Genomic DNA, 7055 nt, shown 5'->3' with positions numbered 1-7055 from the left:
TCTTTCCTAGGTAAGACTATTTTTCCTGGTTCCAGGATTCATTAGTTCCTTATAGTTCTTTTTGTAGATTGAGGCCTCATGAGATTTTTGCCATCTATATTTGCATGTCCATCAGTGTTACCATTGTTAAAGTCATGTTTAGTCAGTCATTTTGATGATATTTTGTGTAGTTATACATAGCTTCTGACATTTCGAGAAGTCATAATCTCACAGTAAACTCCCCATTCCTCTCATTCTTAATTCATTCCAGTCATTTTGGAGATTGATCTCTGAGTCTTCGATGCATGAGCTGTGTTGTAGATGTATCAGTTGGGAAGACAATCTACAACACTGCATTTTTTTTTATCAAACTAATAAAATTTGTTTTAAAGTATACAACTCAGTATTAACAATTTTTTAAGTAATCAGATTAATTTATAGTAGTTAAAGGCCTCTTAAATGTACATGATATCTTCTGAAGCTAAAAGTCATATGCACTGAACCAGTTTTTAAAATCTATTTGAAACATTAAACATGATAGAAGTAGAAAAATTTTTCTTATTAAGTCCTCTTTGAAAGGAAATTGTGACAAGTATCTCATTAGACAGAAACCATTCCATCTACAAAAAAACCAATATGCAGCATAACTGTGGCCTCATAGAATGAACTAGCTAGCGTTCCTTCTGTTTCTATTTTGTGGAATAGTTTGAAGAGTAGTGGTATCAGGTCTTCTTTGAAGGTTTGATAGAATTCTGCACTAAATCCATCTGGTCCTGTGAAGTTTTTGGTTGGGAGATTTTAATGACTGCTTCTATTTCCCCAGGGATTATGGGACTATCTAGATGGTTTATCTGATTCTGATTTAATTTTTGTCTTTGTATTTGTCTAGAAAATTGTCCATTTAATCCCAATTTTACAGTTTTGTTGAATGGGCTTTCGAAGTAGGATCTGATGATTTTTTAAAATTTCCTCAGAGGTCCAGATTAATGGCAACTCCTGGTCCTCCTACAGGATTGCAATTTTCCTGAGCTTCTTTCAGTCTTCCCTAATTCAACAGGGGTCAGCTACTTCTGTTCATTGTTTGAGTGCAACCCTCTGCCTCTGCCTCTTTTAGCTGCTTGTTTGGTCTTCTGGAGTGCGGTCTTGCTAGGTTCGTTTTTTGTTAGTGCTCCATAGCCAGGACCTCCACTTGAGCTGGACCCCTCTTTGGGCCTGTCACTGAACCTTCTTTTCCTCAGGCTCCTCTCCATTTCCATTCTTATTATTCTTTCAGAAGGAAAAATTATGAGTCAGAGATGTGACTATGGGATAGCAACCCCATACCCCATTTGATGTCCTGTTTTCCTGCTGAAGGTGGGCTCTGTAAGTTGCTCTCCCTAAAGTTGGGCATATATTTAGGGTTTGCTGTGGTGGGAGAACTGGGTTCTGATGATACCCAAGTATTTTGGCTTCTGTTGCATATGGTCTTGCACTTGCCTATCACCAGCCATTTGTTGATCTGAGTGACTGTATGGAGTCTGCCTCTTTTGTCGCTGGGTTGTTTCAGGTATCCTGGTAGGCTATATCAGACCACTTTTGGGGGCTTCCAAATGGGGGCTCTTCACTGGGGCATAGAAGCTGCTGATCTGTTGCCCTGGCTGCAGTAGCTCTCATGGGAGGCCTTCAGACTTGTGTCTTCAGTGGAGCAGTCAAGCTCTTGTGCAACTGCGCTGAGGGCAGCTGATCCTCAACTGCTTTGAAAGCTTCAGATCCTCAGCTGCTCTGAGTACTGTGGGTCCTCTAGGATGTTTCAGGATATGGAGTCTTCACAGGAGCAGACCAACTAGGAGTCTGCCCCAGCAGCAAGGACGAGGCAGAAAGGATGGGAGGGTGGAAGTATTGTGAGGTGATGGGTCCAGAGTCAACTAGGCTCCCAGCAGCAGTTCTGGAACTGGGTAGGAGGAGTGGTGAGGGGGTTTCTTACCAACTGCTCTGAGTGCAGCAGGTCCTCTAGGATGGATTGGGATATAGAGTTTTTGTGGGAGCAGACTAACTAGGGGTCTGCTCCAGCTCAAGGACTAGGTGGAAGGGGTGGAAGCAATGGAAGGAAGGGAGTACTTACATCATTTCTATCCCTCTCTCTTCCCCACCAACTCCTATAGTGTATGCTCTACTACCTTTCAAATTGTGACTCATTCCTCTTAAATTATTTTGATACACACACATGTACATGTGCACACACAGACACTCTACAAAACATACACACACAGAGACACAGAAACATGTTTTTGTATATGTATGTGTATGTATATATATATATATGTGTGTATATATATATATACATACACACACACAAACATGTGCACATGCGCATGTGTGTGTGTCTGTGTGTCTGTGTGTGTGTGTGTGTGTGTGTGTGTGTGTGTGTGTGTGTGTGTGTGTATGTGTGTGTGACCATATGGGATCTTACAACCCACCTGGACAAAAATATCCATAGAAGACCAATTGTCCCCCACTGAGTAGGCCTTATTGTATGCAACTCCTCAATTACCAGTGGGGAGTAAATGAGATTTCTCACATTCATGTTGGCATATCGGCTAGTTGTACCCTTGTTATGGTTTTATTTTGGCAGTCACATTATTGACATTTCAATAGTGTAGGTTCTCAATCATATATAGAAGATGCAAAATCTTATTTTTAAACTTAGGTTTAAAACAAATTATTTAACTACCATTGTTGTAAACAATTTTATTAGCAACATATGTGATTAGAAAAAAAATGCATATTTTATAGCAGACTTAGTGTATACAGGAAAGCATTTTTTCAGTAAAGATAAAAGAAATATAGAATAGCATTTTAAATATCTATGTAAATATAATCAAGACATAATGAAGCTTTAAAGTTGGATTTCTGTTTCATTTAAATGGGTCTATATAATAAAATTCATTGAGTGAAAAGATACAAGTAATATAAATATATAATAATCCTAGCAATGTTATATATAGAGAGTTAGATCCTCCTTCATCTATGTGAAATTCAGCTTGAGAACTAGAAGTATGCATATATTATGCAGATGTTCTCAGATTTGGGTAGTTATGGGGAATATCAAGTTTGCATTTTCACTCTGCTATTTCAGCTGCATAAACTTAACAATTTAACAATATCCAGCATCACAACTTTTAGATATTTAGGAAAAGATAGTCCTTGTTATCTCAAAGTGTTGCAGTGCATGTTTTAAAATATTCAATTTCTGTTGAAACTAGCTGATATTAACTTTTAAAACTCAAGTGCAAGTACTTATCTCTCACTCTTATGATATCATGTTACTAGCACAAAAGCAACCATTGAGGGAAAATTTAAAGCTCCAGTTAACAAACCAGGTATGTTACTACCATTACCAGTAATTGGAGGCCACTGTAAAAGCATGTTGTACATATTCCAACAGTGTTATTAATTTAGAAAGTGCTAGCTGTACATGTAGCAAAATAAGGTTAGTAAAAATATTTTAGAAATATTAAATTTATGAATTAGATTTCTATGTCTCTTCCTGTCTATGAACATATTCAGTTAGAATTAAACAACATACCCTCACTCTATGATAAGCATAATGTATTTTACTGTAGCTTTAAACCCATATGATTTATATGACCTGTTTGCTTCTTATGTCATATGGAAAGCTTTCTGTAATGTTATTTTGACATACACACACATTATTTTTCAGGAGTACAGAAGTATATGACTTCCTTTGGAGTCTATCACTTTGTGTTACTTTGAAAATAAAATTCACTAAAGTCTTAAAAATATTAAATGTAGATTTTTTTTATATTATTGTGGTTTTTTTTTTTTAAGGCACGAACACAAAATGAACTCATTTCAGTAGTTGCTCTTGGCAGGGCAATACCTTAGATGCCCATTAAGTTAAATCCTGTAACAGTGCAAACACTTTTTTTCTTTCTTTTTGGTACATCACTGCTTTGTACCATACTGTGAATTTCAATAGAAATACTACTTCCAAATTTTCTTAATGGATTTTTCCCAAAGTATCTGCACTTAGTTTTGAATGGTAACTTTTTGAGCCACTTCTTAAAATGAAATATAAAGTAATAGATTGTGGTTAGTTTTCAATAATTTGTTCTTGAAGTAGAGTTGACATAAGTAGAAATATACAGGCTCTCTGCTCCTCCTTTTTCCAGAGACAGCTGTATCTTCTTGTGCAGTGCCAGCCTTATCCCACAGACAAAATGGTGAAGGTCTGTGTGATCATCTTTGACCATATAGATTGCCTCTTTACCAGGCCTGCCTTCTGCTGCTCTGCACTTGGTAAAGTAGAAATTGTTGCCATCAATTACCACTTCATTGACCTCAACTACATGGTCTACATGTTCCAGTATGACTCTACTCATGGCAAATTCAACTGCATAGTCAAGGCTGAAAATGGGAAGCTTGTCATCAAAGGGAAACCCTTCACCTTCTTCCAGGAGTGAGAACCCACTAAGATCAAATAGGGTGATGCTGGTTCTGAGTCTATTGTGGAGTCTATCAGTGTCTTCATCACCATGGAGAAGCCTGAGGTCCACTTGAAGGGTGGAGAAAAAAGGTTCATCATCTCTGTCCCTTCTGTCAATGCTCCCATGTTTGTGATGGGTGTGAACCAAGAGAAATATGACAGCTCACTCAAGATTGTCAGCAATGCATCTTGCACCAGCAACTGCTTAGCCCCCCTGGCCAAGGTTACCCATGACAACTTTGGCATTGTGGAAGGGCCCAAGACCATGGTCCATGCCATCACTGTCACTCAAAAGACTGGGGACAGCACCTCTGAAAATCTGTGACGTGATGCCCATGTGGCTGCCCAGCACATCATCCCTTCATCCACTGGTGCTGCCAAGGCTATGGACAAGGTCATCCCAGAGCTGAACTGGAAGCTCACTGGCAAGGCCTTCTGTGTTCCTATCCCCAGTGTATGTGTTGTAGATCTGCCAAGTATGATGACATCAATAAGATGATGAAGCAGGCATCTCAGAGCCCACTAAAGAGCATCCTGGGATACACTGAGGACCAGGTTGTCTCCTACAACTTCAATAGGAACTCACACTCTTTCACCTTTATCTGGGACTGGCATTGCTCTCAATGACAACATTGTAAAGCTCATTTCCTGGTATAATAATGAATATAGCTATACAACAGGGTGGTGGAGACCAAGACCTACATAGCCTCCAAGGAGTAAGAAACCCTGGACCTCCCATCCCAGCAAGGATTCTGAGAGCAAGAGAGAGACCCTTGGCTGTTGAGGGGTCCCAACACTGAGCCAACACTGAGCATCTCCCACACAATTTCCATCCCAGAATTCCATAATACCAGGAAGGGCCTAGGGTGCTCTCCCTACTCTCTTGAATACAAATAAAGTTTGCTGTACCCACAAAAAATGTAGAACTGTATAAAAGAAAATAAGAAACTAATTAAAATATGTAAAACTGTGTAAAATAAGGTACTTTTTAATAAAAGGAAATACATAAATTTCACTTTTTGTTTTAAAAATGTAAATTGTTGGGGTCTTTTTTTCTTTATTTTCTTTTAATAATGTGATACATTCTTTTCTTAGGCACTAGTGTTTGACTTCCAATGGAAAGGTACAGCACAATGCTACTAAATTTGTAGTATAAATGTTTGAATCTGCAATGCAACAAAGTGAATTATTTTAAATAACTTTGGGAAATAAAAGAAATAATTTATATGAAAGTATGAAGAATATTAAGAAGATTTTTAGCTATAATTTGACATCCAATAACATTTTCCTGCAAATCTCAAGGTTTTAGGATATTATAGTCATTTGTACTTACATAACTACTACCATGAATCTTGAAGGAAAACAGAACATTTATGTTTCTAAAGCCATATAATCTCTAAATACATTCAAATATTTGTTGGTAGATTCACAGATCAAAATATTTCTCACTGCTCATCAATTAAATGTTTCTTTGAAATGGACAGAGAATATTACAGAAAACCACAACCAATCAAAATGTAGTATTGTAGATACACAAAGATTGAAGTAATCCCATGCATTCTAAAATATCACCAGGAAATATGGCTGTTCTTGAATAGCAACAATGGCAGAAAGCTCACATACACATGGAAGCTGAACAATGCCCCACTCAATGATAATTTGGTCAATGAAGAAGTAGAGAAATTAAAGGCTTTAGAGTTTAATGAAAATGAAGGCATAACATACCCGATCTTATGGGACACAATGAAGCAGTGATAAGAAGAAAACTCATAGCTCTGAGTGACTACAAAGAGAAAGTGGAGAGAGCATGCACTAGTAGCTTGACAGCACACCTGAAAGCTCTAGACCAAAAAGAAGCAAATACACACAAGAGGAGTAGAAGGCAGGAAATAAACAAGCCTAGGGCTGAAATCAACCAAGTAGGGGAAAAAAAGAGAGAGAGAGAAATATACAAAGAATCAGCAAAACCAGGAGCTGATTCTTTGAGAAAATCATCAAGTTAATTTGACCCTTAGTCAGACTAAATAGAGGCACAGAGACAATATCCTAATTGGCAAAATCAGACATGAATATGGAGACATAAAAACAGAATCTGAGGATATCCAAAACATCATCAGATCCTACTACAAAGGCCTATAGTCAACACAACTGGAAAATTTGGATTAAATGGACAATTTTCTAGATAGATATAAGGTACAAAAATTAAATCAGGATCAGATTAACAATCAGAACAGTCCCATATCCCCTAAAGAAGTAGAAACAGTCACTAATAGTCTCCCAATGAGTAAAAAAGCCTAGGACCTGAGGGATTTAGTGTAGAGTTCTTTCAGACCTTCAAAGAGGACCTAATTGCAATACTCCTCAAAATATTCAACAAAAGAGAAGCAGAAGGTACTCTACACAATTCTTTCTATGATGCCACAATTACTCTGAAACCTAAATTACACAAAGACCCAACAAAGAAAGAGAACTTCAGACCAATTTTCCTTATGAATATCAATGCAAAAATATTCAATAAAATTCCCACAAACCGAATCCAAGGACACATTAAAACAATCATCCATAATGATCAAGTAGGCTTCATCCCAGT

At 37.5% G+C, this 7055-nt stretch overlaps 1 pseudogene; it reads left to right on the top strand.

Annotated features, from left to right (window-relative positions):
* Positions 4182-5384, top strand: Gm5974 (predicted gene 5974; annotated as a pseudogene).

This window comes from Mus musculus, chromosome 1 (genome assembly GCF_000001635.26).
Source record: "Mus musculus strain C57BL/6J chromosome 1, GRCm38.p6 C57BL/6J".
Classification (NCBI taxonomy): Eukaryota; Metazoa; Chordata; class Mammalia; order Rodentia; family Muridae; genus Mus; species Mus musculus.
This window is presented reverse-complemented; position numbering and strand designations above follow the sequence as displayed.